The sequence below is a fragment of the Pleurodeles waltl genome, chromosome 2_1, assembly GCF_031143425.1.
Source record: "Pleurodeles waltl isolate 20211129_DDA chromosome 2_1, aPleWal1.hap1.20221129, whole genome shotgun sequence".
NCBI classification, from domain to species: Eukaryota; Metazoa; Chordata; class Amphibia; order Caudata; family Salamandridae; genus Pleurodeles; species Pleurodeles waltl.
In genome coordinates this window covers 164,232,569-164,258,700 of record NC_090438.1, presented here as the reverse complement: position 1 = coordinate 164,258,700, position 26,132 = coordinate 164,232,569, and the positions used below count along the sequence as shown (strand labels likewise).

At 43.1% G+C, this 26,132-nt stretch overlaps 1 protein-coding gene across 4 annotated transcripts in view; it reads left to right on the top strand.

The window, feature by feature from the left end:
• XIAP (X-linked inhibitor of apoptosis) overlaps window positions 1-26,132 on the top strand; it is a 362,764-nt gene that overhangs the window by 26,796 nt on the left and 309,836 nt on the right. The window contains exon 1 of one of the 4 annotated variants that reach the window (XM_069211931.1): window positions 3,866-3,894. The exons of the other annotated variants lie outside the window; for them this stretch is intronic. The gene's annotated coding sequence lies outside the window, so the exon portion shown is untranslated. Of the gene's footprint in view, window positions 1-3,865; window positions 3,895-26,132 lie in introns of those variants that run through there. 4 annotated transcript variants of the gene reach the window in all.

The window sequence follows — 26,132 nt, the reverse complement described above, 5'->3', positions numbered from 1 at the left end:
CAAACCTGAAAGAAAAAAAAAAACATCATTAGAAGAATACCACCTCTAGTCACCCGGCAGGGGCAATCCTACAACGAGAAGGCTATGGAAAAGAAGTTTGCAAATCTTCACTCCAGCCTAGAGGGTAGTATTTGACCTGGAAGTGGGGCCAATGTGAACAGGCCACTATGAAGCCCATGGGCAAGGCCCTCAGCTCGTCTTGTGTCCGCAGCCCTCTGTCCCACTCCTGGGGGTGAACCACTACCATCCAGAGGGATTGGGGGGGAAGCAGTATTACCCTGTCTGCTCTATAGCCTGAGAGGAAAAAACCCTCAAGCTAAATCACCATATGTTCATATAATATCTTCAGCTGTCTGGGGAGCCACATCAGGGGGAATCTCCCCCGTAGCATTCAACGCTTCCGAATTCAAAGATAGTGATCTGTGTCCCCATGAGGAGCCATGCGCGTCTTCTGTCTGTTGAGTTAGCGTGAACTGGTTTCCTAGATCGCCGTCCAGGAGCTCTTGTCATGGGTTTGGCCAGGGAAGCAGAGCTTCCGCTCTTTACACCTCTAGCCACGTCCGTGCATTGTTCGGGGTTTCACAAAAATGAGTGGTGCCATCCAGAAGTATCTGCAGTTTAGCAGGGAACATCATTGAGTACTGTAATCCTTCACGGAGCATCTTCTTGACTTCCTGGAACAATGCCCTCTGCGCCTGAACCTTCGCCATGAAATAGGGAAACACCAAGACCTTACCGTTATCCACTGCAAAAGGCCCACTGCTGCAAGCCTTCTTACAGATAATGCCTCTGTCTTTGTAATGTAAAAGTTGTGCTGCTACTGGGTGAGGGGGGCAGCCAAGTGCCAGTGGGTGGGTTGGCACCCTGTATGCCCTTTCTAGTGCAAAGAAGGGTGTAAGATGATTGGTAACAACCTCCGTCCAGAGCCAGTTCTCTAACAAGGCCACAATGTCAGATCCCTCTGTGCCCTCTACTAGTTGCCCTCTGGTAGACCCACCACTCTGACATTGTTATGATGATTGTGTCCCTCTGGATCTTCAGCCCTTGGTCCACCAGTTTGCGATGTTCCACCTGCAGCAAACCTAGGCCAACAGAGATAGCACTGATGTCTTGTAGTGTTAACTTATGTCTGCAATGGCAGCAAGAACTTTATCCAAGTGGGAGTGCATTGAGATGTCGGTTGGGTCTCGGGTTTCAGCCTCTTCTTGAGGAGGCGGTGGAGGCTCATTTACCTCCGGCATTGCAGTCCCCGTTCTATTCCGTGGTTTTACCATATTTGCTTCTGCCATCACTCCAGGTGCCAGTCTCGACTGTGTCGGTGTTTGTCTGTGCAGGGAATGCTGCGGGCACCGTTGGCCAGATGAGCCCTCAATTAAGCTCCAAGGACTGTTCCCTGTGTGGGAGGAGAGTGCTAGTCTTAGGAATCTTTACTTGCAAACCTCCGTCATTTCAGAAGCTCCCTGCTATAGTCAGAACTGAACTATTTTGATCCCTTTCAGTCATTGATGGGGAGGTATGCACCAGGTAACTCCCCGAACCTTCCTCTGGGGGAGTCAATGGACCTCACCCCTTCACACATATATTGCGATGTATGCAGTGTGTGGTCCTGGGCCCCTGTCACCAGCCTCAGTGAGTTACAACAGTCAGAGCGGATGTGATTTTTTTTTTTTTAGGTGAAGCGCACCAGAGCAATCCTCCGGCGCCGCCCAGTAAAGATCTGGTTGCTAGTGTCCCAGCAAGGCCCCAACTCTCAACTCTCTTGTCACAGTGTGGGCGTTTTCTCACTGCTCTCTCCAGCCATCAGAGCCCTAGTTCATCGCCATCTCTAATTAATGGGGCTATACTCTCCGACTTTGATGCATGTAGATGTTGTGCTATGTTTCTTCCCACTGTTATCGTCGCTTGCATCCAGGGCTCACGCCCCTGCACCTTTCATTCTCCTCGCCCCCTGCTAATGTTGTCTGTGGTAGTCCTTAGCTGTGTCAGCCGCTCTGTAAGTTGTGCCACAGGTAGTTAATTTTCTCCCCTTTTGCCCTGCGCTGAGCTCCGAGGTCTCTGTCTACTCCAGAGCACACCAGCCCGCAGCTCAGCCCTCTTCACTTGTTCGTGCTCCTCACTGTCGCTGAGGTGCACCCATCCTCTTGGTGGCTGCCCATCAGTCTCAGTGGGGCACACAGCGCTCCGAGCCGCTACCACCATTTTATTATTCCCAGGAGTGGGGCCTCCGGCCTGAAAGTCAGATTTGTGTGCCCCCCCCCAGTAGTCCCCAACCTCAATTCCACTGGGGTAGGTGGGTGATTGGCTTCTGTACTGTGCCCAGGGGTTGTCTGCCTTAGCTCTACTGCTGTGATCACACAAGATATTCGCTGGGCTGATGCGGAGCAGCAGGCTCACGCTACTGCCATCTTCAGCATCCAGGCCTTTTGGCCATCTTATTGGTATTCATCCATATGTTTGTGAGAATAAATGTAGTTAAAAAATGTTATATTTCTACAATTATTTAACTGATAAACATGCACTCGTACTTTGCTGCCTGTTGCTTTTTCACAACTTAAGCAGTCAAATATAGCGAAATACTACACGTGCAGATAAAATCAGCATTATATTACAGATATGTGTTAACATATGCCTACATTTAGGGAAATTTCAAACAGTTTTTTTAACTTTCCATGCTGTCTTTTTGCTCAGTTGTTGTCCTGGAAATCACGAAAGACAGCATGGACTCACATACAAGAAACACATTTTTCCATATTCTTTCCACATTTAAATATAAATACAGACAGGAGACACATTGTTTTCTGTCTGTATTAATCTGTAAAAATGGAAAACCGTGGGCCTTAATCATTGAGTAATTTGACTTGCTTGAGTGAGGGCTCTATTGTGCTCCTTCTATGTAGCTCCAAAAACCAGTATGTCATCACTGTAGTTAAATGCATTCACAACAGGTTGTATGATGAGTCGTAGACGCCTTGGGAAAGTGATGACCCACCAAACTAAGTTTTTTGTATCTAAACAAACCAACATGTGTAGCAAAGGTTGTAATATATCTGCAGATTTCTTCTATTTCCAACTGATGATAACCTTTATTGAAATCAAGTTAAGAGAAGATCTTGGTACCTTTCAATTGCGTAACCATGTCAGCAATGTGCAGCCCTGGATGTCGCTCTTTGTTTGCCTGGTGTATGTTAATGTGTATTCACACAGTTCCTTCATGGTCCTTTTTAGGCACCACTACTATGGGAAAAACCCACAGCGTTGGACCAGTGGAGCGTTCAATAATGTCATGCTTAAGTACTGATTCAAGTACTTTTTCAATAGCTACTTGTAAATGAAAAGCAACTAGTCTATCTCTGATCAACAGGACAGACATCCTCATTAATATGCAGTTTCACTTTTCATAGTCTTTAACTTTCCTAAACTATGATACAATAAAGGTAATCGACTTACTATTACATATTAAGCATTTATGTTGTAATTCACTGAAATCAGTCCCATGTCAGCAGCCTTGTCGAAACTGAGCAAGCAGGCACTTGCCTCTGTACCTTGAAGCACATAGATCAGTGAGTGTACCGTTGTTTTCTTATGTTTCACTGTTGCCATAAATAAACCTTTATTGTTCATGGGTATCAATACAGCTCAAATTTACACTTTGTTATTTGATGGACAATGGACTGACTTAGCGGTAGCTGAATCAGTTCATTGTACTTTTCTCCAGGCATTATTATAACTATCAAAGTGCCACTGTCCATAATGAAAGGTATTGTCCATCCATTTATTTTCAATGTGGTGTTTGGACGGTGTTTGTATGATTTTGTTATTTTGACTTATCGACTTTTCTTTGACTGACTTCACTCCTTACAGGTGACCAATTCAACATGTGCATGTTTTTTTGAGGTAAGCATTGACATGGCACAATCACTTTCTTCACTTTCACTTATTATTAAGGATGAAGAACTGCTTGAGCTTGACAATGATTTAGATGAGTTTTGAGTTAGTTTAGTATCCATTTGCCTCAACTGATGTCAGCGTTTGGCCTTGTGGGCTTGCGTCGAGCTTTGCTACTGGAACGTTCTGGTGGTCATTTTGTCTTTGTCCTGTGACACACTTTCCTTTTCTGTGGCTCTGCTCATTGCCCCAAAATGGATATCTTTACCACAGCCTTTGTATATCTGATGAGTGGCAGACACTTTCCTTCGTGTGGAAATGCAAATCCACACCTAAGCACTTCTTTTGCGTGTAGCCATCACTTAGTGTCCTTCAGTCTTTTGTTTCAAATTGCTTTTCACGACTGTGACCGACTCGCTCTGGGCACCTGCGGCCTCCATGTCGGCAGCTTGCCTCATCACATTCCTCAGCTCTGGCAGCTATCAATACTTGCTCTAGACTAAGTTTCTATCATCCTTCGGCGTCTGAACGAATCAGACATGCATCCATCGTTCACTTTAACCCTCATGGCTTCTTCATCATTAAGTTAATTGACCTTGAAGTGTTTGAGTGTGTCGAGTATTTCCATGAGTTTATCAATTGTTTCGTCAACTGTTTCATGTTCTTGACAAAAACATATCTTTCATAATCAATGTTAAGTAGTGGACTAAACTTGAGATTCAGCGCATTCTTAATCTGGCGGTAAGTTAACTAATTTGTTCTTTTTATACTTCAGTTTGTATTGTCTCACACCTGGTTAAACTTTGCTTTTTAGTACTATTTGAATAATGATAACTGTCTTTACCTGTGCTTTATAAACCTGATTGAATCTGCCTTCAGTGTTAACACTCCGTATTTTGTATATATACATATATTTTTTGTGTGGCAGTGTCTTACCTTTTTGTAAAATCATAATCGTAGTTTTTTGACCAGCGATGTGTAGGCTTTTGCATGAAGCTCTTTCCCTTCACACACTTCACACCTCCTGGAGTTGTGCTTTTACTCCACATTTGCCAACCATTGATTTGCTATTTTGAAAGCACATATGGCACACATGAACAGTTTGCCTGGAACAAGGTAAGCTCTGCAGGGGAGCAGGTTCTTATTAGGGTTACTTATCCTCTATTATTTCCCCAGTTGTAGTGTCTTCCCCAACCTGGTACCCTCTGAATAACTAGGCCACACATGGAGCTGTAAGTCACACGTCTTTATTCCTCTGTGGGTACCTGTGAATTCCAACATTCTAAAAACAAGTGTTAATGCATTTTTATTTTCACAGTTACGTCACACACTGATAAGGAGTCTTCAGGGAGCCAGAAAGGTTCCATTCTAAATCATGCAGGACACTACAAACACTACACATGGAACAACAGAGGGAAATTGGTAGGGGCAGATATGGTCTGGGCTTTAGATGATTTTACACTGATTCTTATTGACTGATCATAATTACAAACCGCCTTGAACTTTGCCTGTGGTAAGGGTGCGAAATACTGTTAAACATAACTGTAGCCTTTTGGCATATACGTCTGGCAAATAGGCAATATGTATTGAGTCTCCAAAATGACATGTTCAAGTAGCGTAGCCACAGTGTAGCTAGTAAGTCTTGTGTCATGGTATTCCAGAGACTGTATGTTATGTATTTGATTGCTGAAAGGAAGCCGTCCAACACCCAGACCTTGCTGTCAGTCGGCAGCAAGAGGCCTTTCATGTAACGTAAAACCTTTTTGTAAAAATTGTAGGGCAAGGGCCTTCAAACCAGTTCAACACACTTGGAAATTTCACAAAGATGATTAGAAATTTGAAATGAGAAAAGGCCCTCATCTTTAGTTGAAAACGCTGTGCATAATCCATTTGAGGGGCAGAGTAAGAAAAGAGCTAGTTGCAGTTTTCTTAATTAGTTATCTGGCTAACTTAGCACTAGTTGTACACTCGGATATTACTGATATTATGTCAGACTTCTTTCCATAGTCTGACTTATACCCCGCTCACTTATAAGACGAAGATGGTTAGCCACGGATAGTTTTCTCTTGTGGACACAACATGCTTTTCCGGTTAAGTCCCCTTGGCTGTGGCAGTGTACTGCTGCCAGCTTCTTTTTTTATTTCATTATCAAGCCACCTATTCCTTCAGTTACGGTATGGATGTTTCTTTGATTAGTAGCTTGTTGACCAGTCTTATAATTGATCTATCAGAAGCACAAGTGCTGATCGACAGCTGATACAACTGGTGCATCTGTAAACAGTAGGAAGCACTACTAAACATACAGGGATGGGTGAGTGTTGAGTGTTTCCAGTGAGGATTAAAACTGTTTCGGGTTTGAAAGAGCTATGAAGCAAAAAAAAAAACTTTAATTATCTCATTCTTCAATCTTATCAAGGTTACAAGCTTGTGGCGCATGTATGTAAGGCATTTTAATGGGGTGGATGTACTTCTGTGACGTTGGTCACCAGGTATTCCTGGCATTTATCAGGGCCTAAACACTAATAATAGTCTTTTGTAGTAGCCATAGAATTATTTTATTTCTTAGTGCTGTAGTGCTTTTGACTCTGCAGTGTTTTATGATCTGCAGTTGTTCTGTATAATATAATACAATTTAAAAACATAGCTTCATTCATTCATCTCTTAGTATTAACCATTACTTGCAGCCAAACTGCTGTTGTGTCAAGCAAGCAGAATCTTAATCATCAGTACTTTACAAATAATCTAATTTTTCATAACTTATTGGGTTTAGGGATTTATTATAAAGGGTCATAATTCTGTATAGATATTAATGTTGATCATAGCAACGTATGCTTTCTGACCTGCCTTTAAGTTGTACTTGAGAATATCAGTGTTTCATGCAACTAAAATCAGTTGCCCACATAGCCATTAGTAAGCTTAAGTTTTTCCAGGTAGGTGCTTTACTTTTTAGCAGTTATTTTTCTTTACCAGCGAAATTGGGTCTGAGCACTTGGCCAGCCTCACAACACTTCTTGTCTGTAGGAGAAATTATAGTGATGGCTCGTGTATCAGGTTGTTTCCCCACAGTTATTTCTAAGTATTGTAGTAACAGGTTACTTGAATCTGTATTGTATAATTTGCTTACTTTTAGGTGTGAGCTGTCTATATGCTGGATTGGACCGATTGCTGAGATCTCGGTGTTTGGCAGGCAAAATTAATTTGAATTTAAAGCTGTATTTTTATTACATTTGCTGACTGCTCCCAAATGTTTCTTGTTTGTATGGGTCTCTGCACCCAGGGAACACACACTTATGTTTTTGTGACATCGATTGGATTTACACCTTTTAATTAGAGCCAGTGTTATGTTGTGAAACCACATGGTTTCTGCCCTTTTGATACTAATGTCAGTATGGTGATGATTCACCTCTCAATGCGGTTGCCTGTAACTTGCCAGTCTGCTCCATTGTTGCAGTATTACGTGGTATGTCAGGGGTGGTCTTGCCATGTAATACTAACACAGTACCCAGAAGTGGACCTCTGGTTCACAACAATAAACCTTAGGTCAGTTCTGGTAGAGTGGCAAAAAGCAGCCAGGTTACTTAGAGGAACATAATAAGTAAATGACACGCCTAGAAAGAAATCCAACACGAATTTAGACAAATAAAGCAGATTTGTATTTTAATTTAGACACCAAAATAAACATACGTTACATACAACCGGAGTTGTCGGTGTTTTATTTTTATTTTTTTAAAGCATTTAAAAATAGGCACACTCTAAAGTCTCAAATGGATAACATTGGAGTCAATGGGGAAAAACAAAGTGTGCAATCGATCACTTGTAGAGTGAGTTCCGTAGAACCCACCTGGATTTAAAGTCTTGGGGGTCCCTAGACAAAGTCTCAACAGACAGTATCCTGTTACCTTGCCTAGGGAGTCTGTGAACAGAGCTGGTCTAGCTGCCCTTGGTGCGGATGGGATCCGCAGGCGGTGTCAATATTCTAGCACTTGACAAACACATGCATGGATTTGGAGTTACACTCTGTCCTTGGAGAGTAGAGGCCGTTGAGGTCCCTGGACTTGGATTCCACAGCAGGATCTTCACTACCATGTCTTGGGGCTTCAGGTGCAGTGTTAGCGTTTCACCTGTGAATCACAGGAGGGTTGCGCAAAAGATGCGTTGCCACTTCTCTCGAAGTCACCTCCTTCAGGATGCATGATCTCAAGAGTGGGGTCATTGCTGACATCCGTCACAATGCTTGGAACTGCTCTGGAGTGGGTGGTGTCCAAGAAAGCGTTGGTTGCCGGGCTGGCGACAGACAATCCTTGACAGCGGCAAAAGTAGTCCATGGTTAATATGTTGTCTGGAGGTCCTCTGGAATGGGGTAGCGGCTCGAAACTTGGTGAGAGCCCCCCATTACCACTCCCGGGGTTGTTTTTCTTGTGACGCAGCACAACCATTCTTCTGCAGGTTGCAGGTTACTGGTTCCACCACTCAGGGGAGTCTGCTTTAATTTCTGGTGTCCACTGGTGTCTCTCTTGCTGGGAGCAACAAGTTTTCACTACCAATACATGTTGATTACACAGTTACGGTGCATGTTCTAGTCGGGACACTCAAGTGTCCTCTTTTTGCATGGCGGCGGAGTTCCAAGTCCTGTTGCCAGTGACAGTGTCTTCTTTGTGTCTCTTCTCTGATTTAAAGTCAGAACTGAGGTTCTGGTGTCAGGGGAGCCACTTAAAGTTTGCTTTAAGGGGCATTAAGGGTATGAAGGACAGTGGCCAATGGGCTACTGGTCCCTGCGGCTAGTCCACTTGTGAAGTGACAACTTCCTGTGGGAGTACGTCCCTTTTCTACCCAGAACCCACCATTTCTAAGGTTTGCCAATGTGGAAGAACAGTCCCTATATTGTATAGACCGCCAAGCCCAATTTAAAGGTGTGGCTAACCTTTTGGGGGTGTACGCCTCCTGAATAACTAATTTTTCTGCCTGTCGGCCGGGACAGAGAAGGTTTGGGGGAGGGGGGGGGAGGCAAGAAATTACAAATCAAGGGTGCTGAAAGCCTTTGAGGCTCACCACCTTAATTACTGTAAACGCTAGCCATCCTGGGAGGGAGGAGGTGTGACCTCCTTCCTCCCCATGTCCTCTGTTTCCGCCCTTGGAAAATGCTAGCACAACCAGCATGAGGGCAGACTCTTGTTTAGGCAGCAAATGGCTCGAGAGCCAACCAAGGCAAGAGAAAGCTGGTATCTTGGTGGGCATCCTCTAAGGACGCCCAAGGGTATATGCTAGCTAATCCTAGGCACTAGAATTGTGCTCAGGTTTAAAAAGCACAGTGTTTGATACGAAACATTGGGGTAATAGGCCGGGCCATCATGGAGGTAGACATCTGGGTTTTCCTCAGTGCCAGTCCATGTAATCCTATGGACCGTTTGTCACATGGGGTAGAATTAAGTTTTAATATGCTACCATAGGTTCATATATGCTCGTACAAATATGTTCACACTAGCAGCACAGCAGACCTGCTGTTCATGCAGGCTGTCATTGCAGCTCTGCAGGCTTTGCTTTTATGTGGGTCAAGTAGGGTGGCACAATCAGTGCTGCAGTCCTGGTGAACCCTTTACCATCCTTGCCCTGGGTACTACTGTTACCATTTACTAGGGTCTTACGGGGTGGTAAAGTCCTTGCCAGTTGAGTTTGCAAAATCTCAGTATAGTTTAAGGGAGAGAGCACTGGTACTGAGGTCTGGTTAGCAGGGCTCAGTACACTTTCAGATCAAAAGCAACAGCATCAAGCAGCAAAAAAAAAGGGGGGGGTGGACCATCCAAAAGGGGAGTTTACAACGATTGTCAAGTCAATTATTGTGGCTGTGGAGGAGATGGATCTACCTCTGCTCACTGTTGTAATGTTAGGATTTTTTTATGTGATCTTGTGGAATGTATGTCACCTGACACTAGAGTTTTATAGTCTATCTTGTATGGTGGACAATTAGAAATAAAAATGACAGTGACAGAAAAAGAGCTGTGGCACTTATGTGCTTGTAGCCAATCGGGGTGGCAGAAAAAAGATCACATCAACATGGGAAGTGAGGAAGGCCTGTGATTGGCCAGAAACCCTTGATCTAAATGTATACTCTGATTGGTTATAGGAATCCTGGGCCCACCCCCACCTAAACATTTCTTCCTGTTGACTCTAATAGCCTTGAGTGGACAATGTGCTGTTACTTGCTATAGCGGATTACTGCTAGGTGCCCTTGTTTTCCCTAAGAGAGTTACTTAATCATCAGACTCCAAAAGCATGTTAGCGGCGCATTAGGGTGTGGGCAGCGTAGAACAATGTAACTCCCCAAAGTACATTGTCTGGTAATGGGTGGGGCGTGAGGAGTGCCTGGGGCCTCTTACCTCCTTTCCTGGATCACTTCCCAGTTCTTTGCTCACCCTTGCCCTCTTATCTGTGTCAACAAGCTGCCCATTACCTCTGATGCTTGAGGCAGAAGGGCTTTAGGGTTTGGATAAATGAGCTTGTATGGCTGACATACTAGCATTGCTTTTGCAGCCTCCAGCATCCGACCTCCCTGTGCTAAATCCTCAGGAAAGAGGATGATTTCAGCAGCAGTTTAAATAAACACTGGTAAGTTTGCAAATGGGCTTTGGGGTCACCTTCATAAATAGCTCGCGCTCATGTCGGTTCTTTTTCAAGACAAGTGTCCGTGAAGCATAGCTGAAGAAGGCACCGCTAGCCACAAGGGTTTAGATAAGTTTATTTTGAGTTATTGGCCCCCGCTGCGAAAAATAAAGAGCACTCTCCAAGCAGAAACGGCCAACTAGCTTAGGTACGCAAGAGTAACAATTCAAGAAAAACAATTCTGGAATTCAGCCTGCACAAGAATGCATACTGCTAAAAATGCAATATGAACAACATGCATGAAAGAAATATATGAAACAAAATACTTAAAGCACAAACCGCAGCAGACCGCCTCCCTTTACTCATTAATGCTACACATAATCTTCACACTTTGCAAAACGGAATCATAAGTAAAATTATTGTCTGAGGCAAATTCTAAGTTGACATCCAAGTTATAGTCAGCAGTACCCTTGAACTCCATTATAACAGGCGCCCGAGTCCGCAGATTCAGAAGAAACAGCCATGAAATGCGTTGCCCACTGAGTTTCCAGCTTTATCATATGAACTCTCAGCAACAGATAATCCAAAAGCACCTGAAAAGGAAAGAATTTGTGAGCAAAAATCTAAACGTATATCAAGATAGGAACAAATATGGTTTCCCAGAACCCTCTCACTAATCACAGACCTATCAGACAAACACTTATCAACTTTAGTTAATCTGTGCACACTGCACCACGTGTCATTTACGTTTTACAGATGATCTTCCCACTCAGATGACTTTATAAACTCTAGAAAACTGTGATTCATTTTTTTTAGCATGTCACTGTAATTTTATCGTAAAGTATCCCACTGATAACTTAAGCTTGCTTGTCTTGATATTATTCATGTGTTCCCTACGGTTTTTAATAACGTTAATTTTAGTCTTATCATAAATTGCTTTGAAATGATTTTTTTAATCCAAGAAGGGTTGAGATAAATGTGAGGCACCCTTCCTTTCAGCATAGAAAAAGGAAAAAAAAAAACGATTAACAGAATTGGGAGACGTATGAAAAGCCCACAATTTACTAGCAACCAGTTCCTTAACATCTACTTTATTATGTAAGGCTGATTGACTCCTTCCAGCATGACTGTTTAATCTTTCCACTTATCCATATCACTCATTTCCTGATAGCCTGATCCCACTCAAGTACTCGCCCTTCAATGTTCCATGTAAGATCTGCAGCATCATCGCCCATCCTCTCCTCCCGTTAGGAGCAAGCACTCCCGACCCTCTCCTCAAAACTCTTCCCCCAGTTCCCTCCAACCAGGCCACTAATTTACTGAACTTTAGGTCAGATGTATCAAGTGATTCTGCATTCGCAAACGGTGCGACTCGCAAAATTCGGCCGTTTGCGAATGCAAAAATGCTTTTCGCAATGTATGAAAGGCATTCGCTGTGCAATTTTAAGGAATCGCTAAAATAGCGATTAGTTAAAATTGCAACCCCATGTAGAGAATCGCAAATTGCGATTCTCTAAATTGGAAATATCAAATAGGGAATTCCTATTAGCGATTTCCAAAGCACATGTATCAAGCATTTCCTAAATACGAATTGGGCATTTTGGAAATTCAATTACCACAAACTAAAGTTTGGTGGTAACCATGTGCAAATTTTAATAATGCATTATAAATGCATTTTTTAAATTGACATGTAGTGCACAAATGCCCCTAAGGCAGAGGTCTTCAAACTAGGGGGCGAGCCCCCCTTGGGGGGCCTCAAGTGATCCCAGGGGGGGCGCCAAACTCTGGCCAAAAGAAATAGTATACAGATAACATGCCTTTGTTTTAAGCAGAAGCATGTTATTGCAGTTTTAAAAAGATAACAGTAGTTAACTGCAATGTTTAAATAGATTTAGACCTATTTAAACATCAGCATCTATCTAAAATAATTGTGAAAAATTCGAAGGGGGTCCCAATGATTTTTATTTTTCAACTGGGGGGGGCGCGGATTAAAAAGTTTGAAGACCACTACCCTAAGGCATGTGTGTGTTTCACATGTCTGTAGAAATATTTTTGGGGTGCAGCAGAGGGGGCCTTAGGCCCCCAGCACCCTGGGATTTGCATTTCCTAAAATGCGAATTCCTAACTGGAATTCGCAATTTGGGAAATGCAAAAACATTTGCAACAGGCCCGTAGGTGCAAATGGGGTTGGATTCTCTATTTGCGATGCAGTAATAGCATTTGCGAATTTTAAGAAATAGCTGTTACCGAATCGCAAAATTCGTACATGCCATTTTGCATTTCTTAAATAGCGATTTCATAAAATGTGCTATTTAAGAAATGCAGTTGGGTTTTTTGATACATCTGGCCCTTGGTCCATTCCAACTCTTCACATTTCGAGCATCCCATATTTGGGAAAGTGGAGCTGTATTTTCTAAAACCTCACAAAGTCTGCAATTCAGGAAGGTACAGATACAACCTTTTCAAGTAGCACATAATGTGCAACACTGGAGGCTTTTGATGGTTCTCACAGCAGCACCCATTTCCAGGCCCTGGCACTATCTCAGCAAACTTACATTTCTAGCCGTCACTAATGTGGGGAGGTGCCTGAGACACTTATTTGGACAGGGCAATGGAGGGATGGGGCAAGAAGTGGTGAGTGCAAGTCAAATGTGGTGAAGAAGTATGGATATGTAGAGAAATCCTGATTTAAATACAGGCTGAAGCAAGAACCCCAGATGTATTAGCAAACAACTATGATGGGTTATAGAACAGCGGGGATGTCGTTCAGGGTCGTCCAGTCGGTGGTTAGAGGGAATCATTTTCCTCTGTGAGCTTCTGGAGTGAGCCATCTTGAGGAACACCTGGCTATTGAATATATCACCGGCAGACACATTGAATACGATGCCTTGCCAGGAAAGATATTTTATGATCTTATTGACATGAACATTACGAGCAAATTACTGGAGACTTAAGTAAATATTAAAGAAAAAGTTGGTTTACAACACTTTTGCTGTCAGTGTGTGTATTTTTGAGTATTTCTGTTTGCAGGCTCTGTTTGGGGGTGACTACGGCTTATTGAGTCTCCCCTTACTTAGACCAGCTTCCTCTCTTCAATCCTGGACTCGGCGATTCTGTCACAGAGGGTGACTGAGGACGGATTTATAGCTTTGTCCTTCCCCTTCTGCATCTCTTCACCACATTCTCTGTACAGCATTCCAGTCCACCATCCGTACAAGAGACATTCCAGTGCTCGCCCCTTTCTTCAACTGCCTGTATCAACTGGCTTCTCTCCCGATACCCTGATCCCACGCAAGAATGCATGCAGCTTAAAATGCAGTAGGAACAACATGCATGAAAGGAATACATGAAACAAATATCGTGCCATGCAAGATCTGCCGCCTCTTCTTTCATCCTCACTTCCCCTGAAGGGCAAGCACTCCGACCCACTCCTTAAAACTCTCATCCTAGTCCCATAGAGTAGGTCTTTGCACTCAAAGCCCATAAGACCCTAACAACCCGACACATAGGAAGTTTAAAATGCAAATATTCCTTGCCACCTAATGCTCGCACTTCTTTACATCCATACCGCACTCCAGGGAGCAGCCTCTGTGACTGGAGTGACTGGTTTGCTGGGACTGCATTGACTGGGCATGTGTGCCTGTGCAGAGGACGTGTGCCTGTTTGTGCAAGCAGGGGGCATATCTGCAGGTGTGTGTGTGTGTGTGTGTGTGTGAAGAATAAGTGTGTGCGTGAGTTTGTGTCTGCAGAAAATGTGTATTTGTCTGCAAAGGTTTGTGTGCGTGGCCTGTGTACACTGTACAGAGACCGGGAGTGCAAAATCGGCTTCTCTGTGGAAATTACTCTACTCCTTATGTTCTTTCTCCAGCACCCATTCCATTCACATGGGACATAGAAAGACAACCGAGAGAAGAGGAAAAAAAGAGGGGGAAAAACGAAACTGGTACACCCCAATAAGGGGCTAGAGAAGAGAAATGAGCATGCAATGGGAGATGAGCATGCAATGGGAGAAAGTTGAAGAAATAAAGAAAACAATGGAAAGGTAGATATTAGCACCAAATGAAATCACCAGGAAAGAAATGAGAGAAGGCTGCATTCAAAGGGACCAAAACTAGGGAAATTCAGCTAACTGCTTGCAAAGGAAAGTTTTATAAGGCTTAAACCTATGAACCATTGAGGACTTTTCTCCTTAGAAGCAATAAACCTTCACAGTTAATGTGCTGTATGAGAGCCCTATTAACACTGTGTTTACCAAGAAAGATATAAAAAATGAAAATGTTATTTGTAAAAGAAGAACATAGTAAATCTGTGCATTTTGAACCTCGTGTGTACTCTTCCTTCTAGTGCCAACAAACTTGGCAGTTGCTATTGAGATGTATGAGATACACTATTAACATAGCATGAGGAGAGAGGGGAAAATACTCCGTTTTACATTATAGTAAAACATGAACAACCCCTGCATGATGTAGGGTGCAAGTAGAAAAAGGTCATTTGGCATGCTTAATGCAAAGTTCCATTTGGAATCTGTTCACTGTTTCAAGTTTTTAAGATAGTTCAGTGGGTTGAAAACTGACTTGGAAAGTACACATTTGCCGGTCACAGGCACTAATCCCAATTAGAAATTGCGTGGGTATTTTCAAGTGAAGTGATTAGGCTGTACTACTGAAGGCTGCACACTAAAATCACAGTAAAATCTCAGGGGTTTAATGTACGACACAGAGAATGTTTGTAATTTATTGGTCTCGTGATTCTTTCACTGTCGTAGATGAATGGGTTAATTCAGTGCCCTGTCTGCAATTGTGAGTGTACGTAACCTGTATTTCACAAGTTCCAAAACTGAGTAGCTCCCTCTAAGTAGTAGATTATCAGCGTGAGCTCAATACCAGAAGAGCCATGGAGTTCAAACTAGGAAATTTAAGAAAAAAACAATTTCATACATTTATTTCTAAAATGCACCATTGTTGAAGTCGGGAGCATCTTAATCGCCGCCAAACTGCACATTATCTGCCAAAAAAAAAACCTTCACTCCAGCATATTTGTTGAAAAGCATTCATTTTATTTACCAGTTTCACTGAAACAAAAAAAATAGTACTATGCCTGTTGTTGGCCAGCTAATCAAATTAAGGTGTAAGTGGGACAAGTGGGTTTATTTATAGGACAAGTAGGTTTCTGTAGCATGTTTTCCTTTGCACAGACAGGTTGTTAAACAAATCCCACTCCCCTTGATTTGATGAATTCATGTTGTAATAACTGATCCAATCCATGTTTTGCCTCAGTGAAATGAGTGACTGGTTTTCTTAGTAAATGATTTGGCAAATGTTGCTTTTTATGTTCTGTGATATTGAATTTTTATGCTTGTCATACCAATGAATAATTTTTCACATAGACAATTGGGTACACACCCTCCAATGCCCAAGCTCCAGTTAGTATGCTCCCTTGGCACTCAGAGGGGGTGTCTAATGCCGCCAAAGCCTTGGTTCGTAGTAATGAAATGTCCCAGGAAAGTGAATTATCGTTAACCTCCCAAAAAGATGAATAAGAGAAAGCTAAGAACCACCTGTGCCTCCTCTGTAGTCTTTTACAGTTCTGTTCCAGAGAGCCCCCCAGCTCAATCCAGCTCACTCTGAGCTCATACCCTGCTTGCCCCTTTGTTATATTTCTGCTTAACGTTTCACACGCCCCTCCCACCTCAAAAACCATATACTGTACTAATATTGGCATCTGCTAAGTTCACTTAAATTATTTTACAGTGCTTTACTCCATTGTGGCATAAATAAACACTTCTTAATCAGTCATAATTTTTTGTCAGTTTGAAAGACATCTGCCTTTTTAGCTATAGAAATAGTCATTTGAAACGGGGCCATCCTTCAGCCTAAGCACAAACTGTTTCCCTTCTAACAGAATAGGTACCTAATGAAATCATACTTCTGTTATTCCAAAATCAAACAAGGGTCCTAATATTTGGCAAGTAAAGTAAATTGCTGACTTTTATCGGACTCGAAGATACTATGAAAAATTATTGGGGCTTACAGTTGTAGGAAGCTGGCTCTGTATATAATATATCAAAATGAGAAATAGTGTGCACAGAGTCCAGGGGTTCCCCAAGAGGCTTGACAGAGGCAATAATAGATAATACTAATGCTCTATTTGTGGTAGTGTGGTCAAGCAGTTAGGCTTATCAGAGGGTAGTGTTAAGCATTTGTTGTACACACACAAGCAATAAGTGAAAACACACACTCAATGACTTAACTCCAGGCCAATAGGTTTTTTATATAGAAAAATATTTTTTTGTTGATTTATTTTTAGAACTACAAGATTCAGAATGCAGGTAACTACATTAAATGTAAGGTACTTTGCAAAGGTATAGTTAAACTTTGAACCAAAACAGTAATGTACATAGTTTTTCATAAAAAGGCAAGCTATTTTAAAAGTGGGGACACTGCAATTTTCAACAGTTCCTGGGGAAGGTATGTACAGTTTAGTTATTACGGTAAGTAAAGCACTTACAAGTTCAATCCCGGGGCATAGGTAGCCCATCGTTGGGGGTTCAAGTCAACCCCAGACACCCAGCAACACAGGGCCGGTCAGGTGCTGAGGTCAAAGGAGGCAAAATAACATGGGTGCTTATGGAGACACGTGATTCTCTGGTTCTGATCTGCTGGCAGGCAAGTACCCGCGTCCCTGGGGGCAGACCAGGGGAGTTAAGTAGAGCACTGGGGGTGGGGGGAGTTTGCCAAGTAGGCACACAAAACACACCCTTAGCGGCACGGGGCGGCCGGGAGCAATGGGCAAACAGGGTGTTTGGTTTGCAATAGGATTCAATGGAGGGTCCCGGGGGTCACTCAGACGTTACAGGCGGGGCACAGGGGGGCTTCTTGGGCCAGCCACCGACTGGGCAAGGGTGAGGGCTGCTTGCAGGTCACTGCTGCACCAGTGGTTGGTTTCTTGCGGGCCTGGGAGCTGTGGGTGCAGTGCTTCTCCAGGCGTCGGGTATCTTCGTCCCGGGCAGTCGTGGTCAGGGGGGTCCTCGGTATTCCCTCTGCAGGCGTTGTCGTGCGGGTGCAGAGAGGTCAGCCCAGGGTGGACACGTTGTTGGAGTCGCCTGGGGATCCTCTCTGGGTCGTTGGTTTCTCTGGACACTGGCCAGGGGGGTTGGGTGCAGAGTGGTGGGGACTCACGCTTCTGGAGTGAGGTGAGAGTCCCTTTAATGTTGGTTTCTTCCTTCTTTGGTTGGACAGGTCCACTTTCCACGGAGTTCTTGATCCTTTGTAGTTGCAGGGCAGTCCTCTTGAGTTGGCAGAGGTTGCTGGGCCCGCAGGATACATCGCTGGGGTGCAGGTACTCTGAAGTAGGAAACAGGTTGGTAGGGCTTGGGCCAAAGCAGTTGTTGTCTTCCTTCTTCTCTGCTGGGGTTTTCAGCTAGGCAGTCCTTCTTAATTGTAGGTAACCAGGAATCTAAAATCCTGGGTTCAGGGTCGTCCCTAAATGCTGAATTTAAGGGTGTGTTAGGGTCACAGGGCAGTAGCCAGTGGCCACTGACCTTGAGGGTGGCTGCACCCTCAGTGTGCTCCCTCCCTTTGGGGAGGGGAGCACATCCCTATCCCTATTGGGCTAAATCCTCCTCAGCAAGATGGAGGATTTTCCAAGGAGGGGGTCGCTTCAGCTCTGGTCACCTTAGGGGCGGACCTGGCTGCAGGGGTGACTCCTCTTTGTTTTTCTTTTTTCTCATTATCTCCCTGGACTTGCCGCCAAAAGTGGGGGCTGTGTCCTGGGGGAGTGGTTGGGGAGGGGTGTGATTCTCCACTAGCTGGAGTGCCCTAAGGCGCTGTAACACCAGGCTTGGGCCTTTGAGGCTCACCGCCAGGTGTTACAGTTCCTACAGGCGGGAGGTGTGAAGCACCTCCACCCAGGACATGCTTTGTTTCTGACCACAGAGTGCACAGAGGCACTCACCCTATGTGGTCAGAAACTCATCTGGAAGTGGCAGGCTGGCCCAGACCGTCAATCACACACTAACAGTAGAGCTGGCATACAGGGGGCATCTCTAAGATGCCCTCTGTGTGCATTTCTCAATAAATCCCACACTGGCATCAGTGTGGGTTTATTGTGCTGAGAAGTTTGATACCCCCCCCCCCCAACCCTACCCCCCCTCCAAACAAAAGAGGATGAGACTAATCTTTACCAAGAGAGTCTTCATTATTGAAGTGGAAGACCCTGGACAGGCCATCTGCATTGGCATGGGCATTCCCATGTCTGTGTTCTACTACAAAGTCCATTCCCTGTAGGGATATGGACCACCTCAAAAGTTTAGGGTTTCTCTTTTTTCATTTGCATGAGTCACCTGAGAGGTCTGTGGTCAGTTTGAACTATAAAGTGAGTACCAAACAAGTATGGTCTCAACTTTTTCAGTGACCAAACCACAGCAAAGGCCTCCCTCTCACTGGTATTCCAACGCTGCTCCCTGGGGAGTAACCTGCTAATGAAAGCAACAGGCTGGTCAAGGCCATCATCATTGGTTTGGGATAGGACTGCTCCTATCCCATTTTCACAGGCATCTGTCTGCACAGTGAATTGCTTAGAATATTCTGGAGCTTTTAGAACGGGTGCTGAGCACATAGCTTCTTTTAGGATGTCAAAGGCCTTTTGACAGCCTAAGGTCCATTTAACTTTCTTGGGCATCTTCTTGGTGGTAAGTTGTGTGAGGGGAGTTACTATAGATCCATATCCCTTCACAACAATGGAATACGCTTTTGTGATTATACTGTTGTCGTTACTGCAGAGATTCCATCACATAGAATGGAGGAGTCTGATTTGTCCGCATCTAAGCACTAGAGCCTACATTTGTTTCTTGGCCCCCTAGTTTGCTTTTTAACGAGCACTCATACACTCTCATACTTACTGCTTGAATTTGGGATTCTGCACAATTTGAAACTTCACGCTCCTAACATAGCGAACCCTTATATAGGTGTGTTGCTTTTGTTGTAGGTTAAACCAGCGTTTTTGTAATGTGACGGTAAAGTCCATCATCTTTATGGTAATGAATATTGTGGATGGGAATGGTTTTGATCAGATGAAGTAATGCCCTCCGCTTTTAGCAGTTTTCGCCTTTGAAATATTGTGTCGATTAATTCATACTCTTGTTTCCGTGCTGGTCCTAACGATTCGTACGTGTTTGTGCAACAGGCAGACCTGCTGGTACATTGAATTGCCAGTGCACGGAAAGAGCCTGCTGTAGTCTTTGCGCCCACGGTAACCATTTACGTCGCAGTTGCTGCCTGGCTGTGCCTGACTAATTGCTGTCACTGTAGCTAACATGCGCTGTTGAAATAGTCTCGTGTGTTTTCCGGTCCCTGCAAGCTTACTGGAACTTTTGCGGTAATTGCAGTTGACATTTTGGTGAGAATTTTTTGCGTTGGTAGTTGCTTTTAAGAGTTTTGTACGCAAGTGACTGCAGTCGAAGCTTATTACTCTTTTCTATGCTTGGAATACACGTCAGCCATAAAGCGGATATGTTGATACTAATAGTTTAAATATTCCGTTGCATGGAAGACATATTGTAACCAAGGAGGTTCTGTTGAAATGCTTATTTTTGTATGTTTAGAAAGCATGTCTCTGGAGTTAAATGTTTATTGCTGGGCCCAAAGTATTAAAAACATGCTTCACTCTCCCCTCTGTGCTTGTCCTGTCTTCCATCCCCTCCAGCCTCTCCTTTCTTCTCTCTCTGTTCTGTGCCCCCTCCCTCTCTCAGCTTAAACTTCACACTCCCATTTTCTGTCCTCATACCCACAAAAGTCTTGTGTGCGCGAATCTGCCTCATGTGCTTTCCAATGTTCTTGGTTGTTGGGCATTGAATGTCATATTGACTTAGTTGAAACAAAGGTATTCCAGGAACGGTCTCGGGTTTGTTCGATTGCTTACCAATAGTGCTTTGCTTGCTGACTGACTTTCACACGTTGAACGATTTTACTGTTTTGTATAAAATGTTGATACAGTTAGAGCATTAAAACTACTGATATTGCTGTCAGTTATTGTTATCTGCTGTGCAGCTTGAACAGCTGGCACACTCTTTCCAGTCATTCAGATGTCTGCTATTCAGTGATTCCAAATGAGAAGTGTGTGTTCAGCTGCTCAGGAGGGTGATTTGAGACCTTCAGTCGAAATGTAGTGAAGTAAAACATCAATGTTTCTTTACAATAAGATAGTGCTTAAGTTGCACAATCTCGTTTTTTACTCTTGACATTTTTTTTATTACCAAAAGATAAAATCTCAACTGTTCTGGCAGCACGTCTTTAATTTGTGTTGAGGCAACAAGAAGGCAGAGAACTATGGGAATAGAATTAAATATATATTTGGAAGTATAAAAGAGGTTGAGAATCTGAAAATGAAGCTCTTACTAAGCCTTTTAAATTCTTATACCTGCAAAATGTTTTTCTTTGTGGTGGTAGAACAGTTGAGATTTTAAAAGAGAAAACAACAACTGTATGGCATACAGTTTGGCTGGAATACCAGTGCACTGGATGCAGCTGAAAGGTGAAATAGGTATTGATAGTATAGTCGCTAAGGTGTGATTCAAGCAAGAACAAATTCAACCCTGTTTGGAAAGACGCTTATTAAATTAAGTTAGCTCCCTATTTTTCATCATAAACGCAGGGTTTCCTTACTGGTTGATATCTAGAGTATTTACATGTCATAACTACAGTAAAATCCGCAAGGCAGCTTTTGACTTTAAGCTTTCCACAGGCGCCTCCCAGCATCCGCAGGTCCCAAATAAGAATCACACTGCTTGATTTTATCCTTCCAAGCACCTATACATGGACTTCTAACAGTAACTGGTAATCTTCAGTTCTTAGAAACTACAGTGTAGTATTACGTACTGTAATAATATATGCTGTAATGATATACAGATCTTGTTAACAGTTGGTTGTTGTAGAGTGTAGTAGCTCGACGATCAGACATTCTCCTTTTTTGAAGAATGACATCAGGGGGCAGGTAGCAGAAGTCACTTCAGAGTAGTGTGATTTATGGACTCTTTTACAACATGCTAACACGCTGACTGGAAGGGACTTTGCTTACCCTGTTCAAGAGCTCCAGCATATGATGTGGAGGACTTGTCATGTGGTCCTATGTTAAGATGCCCTTTGCATTGACTATCTGGCCTACGTAGTTGTCACACTCTATAACCTGTGTGCAGCTGCTGAGCCTCTGCAGAAGTGTTGGCCCTGAAAGCAGTTTATGCAGCCACCTAATGGCAAGTACAGCTGGGATGCAGGAATGCGCCGCTGAGAGGGGAGTGGGGCCACAGGGGCAATGCATGGGCCGGAAGGGAGAGGAGCGGCAGGCGAGGAAATGCAAAGACAAAGGCAATGAGGAAAAAAGGCAAGAGAAGGTAAAGCAGAAATTAAAAGTGCAAAGTAGGCAGAAAGAGACAGAAGACCACTACTCACCACTGTGCCACCACAGATGAGGTGCATGCAAGGAGCCTGCGGGTGGAAAAGGGCCTCGAACTCAGACCTGAATATGCAGAGCAACACTAGGGGCAGCAGCAGACGGATGGAGCTGCACGGTGGGGAGCGAGGGATGCTGACTGGGGGTTAGTTTAGTCACACTGACACCGCTCAGCAGCTACAATTAAGAAGGGCAGGGGCAGTGGGAGGGGCTGAATAGGTGGGAGGCAGGAGAGCAGTGCTGAGAGGGGGCAGGGTCACAGGGGCAAAGCAAGGGCAGGAAGGGAAAGGAGCGGCAGACTGGGGAAATGCAAAGAAGGTAAAGACAATGAGGGAAAAAAGGCAAGAGAAGGTTGAAACAGAAATTAAAAGTTCAAAAAGGCAGAAACGGACAGACGCTCCCCCCTCGGCCACCAGGGATGAGGCGCAGACAGGAGCCTGCGGGTGGAAGAGGACCTCGAACTCGCAGACGTGCGCAGAGCAGCACGAGGGACAGCAGCAGACCAGTGAAGCTGCGCAGTGGGGAGCGACAGACATTGACCAGGGGTCAGTTGCTAGGTTGTCTGTAGCACTAACACCCTAATTTCCTACTTTAAGTGCTATATTAGTTCTAGCACATTATTAATAAAACTACTAATTCTGAATTTTAAAGATGGTTCTTATCCACGTACGTTATTTCAGCACAGGAAGCTGTATTTTCCATTCAGAAAGGCAGCTGGTTGTGCTTTTTATATTTAGAGTTTTCATTAGTTTATTCCAGCTTTGTTGAAGACCTTTATAATAAGTATTCCACAAAGAATGGCGTAATGCCCGTTCAGTTTTTTCACCTTATCAGGCAGCATTCACTTAGAAAGACAACAATTGTAATGCATAGTTAACTGAAACTTTTATTATCTTTTAATAATGATGAAACAGGAAGATGGTCAAAGTCAATGCTTAATACTGCAAATATACTCATGTAAGCCTAATTATCATATCATATATATTATAGAAAATACATGAGCTAATGGTGTTGAGGCTGGATCTGTGATGCTTTGTAGAACAGCAACGGCTGACAATTGTGACACGTAGTATTTTCCAATACTTTTATTGTAAGCAGATAACTTCAAAGTGCATCAACATCCACCATAGGTAGCCAGTACATTTCCTAGTCCCCTTCCACCTTCGCTCTCCTCCAACCGTCTCCCCTGGAATCCCCACATCTCCAAGTTCCACCTATTACCTCACCATTTCTAGAATCTCATCAATACACAGTGCATTACAGTACATGAAACCATAACACATCCCCCCCCTTACAATCCATTAAAATATAATAGAAACATTACAGAGAAAATAACTATAATACAACATATATACATTCCTTCTTTGTGAAGGAAAAAACACATTGAATAGAACACATTCTCAGGACGTACATCATTTTGGCAAAATGCAACTTCTTACTGTTTCACAAAATCTGAGAGATGCTTGGGATAAACTCTGTTCCTCATACTTAGCTTCATTTCTTCCCTCACACTTGGATTGGTTTTCACACGCACATCTGGATTGGGAAGTGAGTCCTTCAATTTCCTTCCATTAGGACACTTGGCAAGACGAGACATACTCCAAACTTCTCCATTGTCAAGCACCACCACATTTCTTTTTACTTCCACAATTTTCCTAGGTCCCGAAAATTTAGAACCACCTTTATGACACCAAACAGGCTTTTTAATAAACACCAAATCTCCTTTACACCAATCCCTTCATTTTACACTCATCTATGCATCAAATCTTTTCTTGTACTTATTTTGGTTCTCAACTATTCTGGCCCTAATAGATTTAGAATTAGGTACATCTCCTAAACTCTGGGATCCAGAATGCAACCATGAAGGATTCAATTTGGAACCTGCCAATCTCCCCTTCAAAATGCGAAAAGGAGACATTCCTGTAATAACATTAGGTGCATTCCTATGAGCCCATAACTTTTCTCTCAAAACACCCTTCAAAGGCAATCTGTGCTCAAGTGCCACTTGAGCACTCGCTCTCACCAACTGATTCATCTTCTCTACTAATCCATTCGCTTGAGGAGCATATAATGCCGTGCGATGATAAGAAATAGCTAAATCCTTAAGAAAATTTCTCATTTCAAAAGAAGTAAATTGCACCCCATTATCAGCAACAACAATTTTAGGAATACCCTCACACGCAAACACATCAGTCAAAAATTCAATCACATTTTTCGTAGTGATAGAACTTACACAACTAGCAGTAACCCACTTAGAGGTGTAATCAACTAGAACAATTACAAATCTCTCACTTGACGGTAGCAACTCAAAAGGTCCAACTAAGTCTAAACCTAATTTGACCCATGGCTCATTGGGAACAGGTAGATGAGACAAAGGAGCAGTTCGTACTACTTTTAGATTTATCATTACTAGCACATTGCACACAATCCCTAATGACCGCTTCAACTTGCTTGTCCAAACCCGGCCACCAATAGCGTTCTCTAAGACTGGCTTTAGTAAGATTTTTACCCAAGTGTCCATCATGGGCCAAATTTATTAATTTTCCATACAACCCAATAGGGGGAACCAATCTACAACCCCTGCACAAATTCCCCTCTATGATGCTAAGTTCATCCTTTACACCCCAGAACGCTCTAACATCTGCCAAGCATTCACTCAAACACGGCCACCCTTGTACAACATAGTTCATCACCGTTCCACGAAAAATATCCTTACTACATTCTTCACTCCACTCCTCCACATCAAGAGCAGTCTCCTTAATCCATGATATCGGAGAAGGCTCATCAATACCACAATCCATCACCGACATTCTAGAAAGAAAATCTGCAGGAATATTTTTTTTCCCAGGATAGTATTCCAGTGTAAAATTGAAATCCAGTAAACCTTCAACCCAATGCCTAATCCTGGGTGTGGTGTTCTCATTATTCATGCACGCAAACAATTGTACTAAAGGTCTATGGTCACTTCTGAGAGTAAATGGTAAACCCCATAGATAAAACTTGAAATGGTTTATAGCCCAGGTTCACGCCAGTGCCTCACGCTCTATCACAGAATAGCATTCTTCCGCTCCCTTAAGGGAACGTGAGGCAAAAGCAACCACTCTCTCTTCGCCATCAACCAATTGAGAGAGTACAGCACCCAGACCCTTTAGGCTGGCATCAGTGGATAAGATGGTTTTGCGTTTAACATCAAAATGACCTAAAGTGGGCATTTTGCCAATATCTTCCTTTACTACTTTAAACGCTTCATCACATTCTGGGGACCATTGAACCTGTACCCCTTTCTTCAAAACGAATCTCAAAGGTTAAACCACGCAAGCAAAGTTCTCAACAAACTTCGAGTAGTATTCAGCAAGGCCAAGAAACAACCTAACTTGATCTTTACTAGTGGGTGTTGGTGCAGACAAAATTGATCTGGCCAATTCTAATTTAGGCTTGATGCCATCTCCAGATATAGTGTGACCAAGGAATGAAACTGTATTAACTCTAAACAAACATTTCTCTCTCTTTAAAGTCAAACCATTACTTTTTAGTCTTTTAAGCACAGCTCTTAGAATAACATCATGCTTGACTGTATCTTCTCCATAAACTAATATATCGTCTTGAAAGAACAAAACTGAATCAAGACCTTTGAGTACCTCCTTCATCACTCTCTGGAAACAAGCAGCAGCCGAGGCCAGCCCAAAAGGCATCCTCAGAAATCTGAACGCTCCCAAAGGAGTAACGAAAGAGGTGAGATGTCTTGACTCCTCATGAAGCATGATTTGGTGATATGCCGCTGACAAATCCATGACACTGAACACTTTGGCACCATTCAGCATAGTCAAGGTTTCACCAATATTTGGTAATGGTTGACGGTCTACCCATATAGACTGATTAAGACCTCTAAGGTCAGGTCAAGTCAAGTCAAAGAAGTCTTTATTCGATATTTCATCATAAAAGACATGCTACACGTCATAATACTTATAAAATTGTCAGTGCTAATGATTATAACAATAAATACAATATTTCATAAAAGCTACTAAGAACGTATTAAATCTATCTAATGCATCATTTGTTAAATATTTTAACATAATAATAAAAAGGAGTACATTACTTTAAAAAGGCTCAGTTCTAAAATTCAGGATAATTTACTTATCTAAAACATGTAGCTGTTTTAGTGATTCAAAACGAATTATCCATGCCCACCCCAGGAATTTGGCCAC